The sequence below is a fragment of the Babylonia areolata genome, chromosome 22 (genome assembly GCF_041734735.1).
Source record: "Babylonia areolata isolate BAREFJ2019XMU chromosome 22, ASM4173473v1, whole genome shotgun sequence".
Taxonomy (NCBI): domain Eukaryota; kingdom Metazoa; phylum Mollusca; class Gastropoda; order Neogastropoda; family Buccinidae; genus Babylonia; species Babylonia areolata.
The window spans coordinates 46,847,561-46,848,961 of NC_134897.1; positions in this window are offsets into that span (position 1 = coordinate 46,847,561).

The window sequence follows — 1,401 nt, forward strand, 5'->3', positions numbered from 1 at the left end:
TACATCCTCACCCTCAAGACCACTTTCCTTCTGTGGCTGGCCACAGGCCGTCGTAGAAGTGAGCTGCATGGTCTTAGTGGAATGCCACAAGATCTGGCCTTCCACAGAGATAGTTCCATCACTATTCGTTTCCTTCCAGAGTTTCTGGCTAAGAACCAAGACCCTGAGGTTCCTTCCCCCTCTTTGAGGGTCAGACCTTTGTCAGATATTCTTGCCCAAGATGATGAGGATAGGCATCTCTGCCCTGTTCGGTGTCTCAAATATTATTGGGATAGGTCTCGCCATAGGCGTTCTTCTCAGAAGCGTCTGCTCATCTCCCTCAATGAGAATTACAAGAAAGACATCGCCACAGGCACCATTTCCCGCTGGGTTTCCCAAGTCATTCGTAGAGCCTACTCTCATGCACACAGGGATATCAGCTGTCTTCATCCCAGAGCACACGAAGTGTGGGCCATAGCTACTTCAGCTGCTTTCCAGCACTCAGTGCCAACGCAGCATGTCTTGGAGGCAGCCTTCTGGCGGTCTGAGAATCCCTTCATCAACTTCTACCTCAGGAATTTCCGTATGACCAGGGCTGACGGTTCCAAGGGGATTTCCTTTGTCGCGGCTAACACTGCCGACTCAGTTACAAGGGCTCCCCATACGAACCAGTAGGCGTTGCCCTCCTCCATTTGCTTTAAATTCTGCATCAGTTTGACATGGTACAGTATATGACACCAAAAGGAGGAGTTTGTATTATACTCCATGTTTGGTGTTACATATACTTACCATGTCAAACTCGAATGCCCGCCCGTCCGTCCCCGCGTCTCTGCCGTGGTTCTCATGGGGCATTTTCTTCGATGGCCACGGAATGATTCAGCACTTATAGCTTTTAGAGGCGTTTGATTGGCTGAGAGCGGGCGGGCCCGTCTTTTCACTGTTAGCCGCGCGAAATTTGGTCAAGCAGAGCAAACCATAGGCCTAGTTTGCATCAGTTTGACATGGTAAGTATATGTAACACCAAACATGGAGTATAATACAAACTCCTCCTTTAAATTCTTTGGAGTACACCTTACATCACAATTGACTTGGAATCATGATATCGATTACAGTTTAACAAAGGCCAGGAAAACATTAAACTTCTTTAAAATAGTATGCAAACAACCATGGAGCCAGGACATATTCACTCTACTACACCTTTGCACATCACTTGTTCAGTCAAAACTTATATGTGCACAAGAAGTATACTTCAGTGCACCGAAATATTTATTGAAAAAAATTCAAAGCATAGACTGCAGAGCATATAAACTGGCACTTGGCTTACCAGTCCATGCTTCCAGTAAGAAAACGTACAGTGCAGCGGGAGTATTACCATTAGAGGATCAAAGGGAACTTGCGTGTAGTAAATTTGTCTTGAGAAGT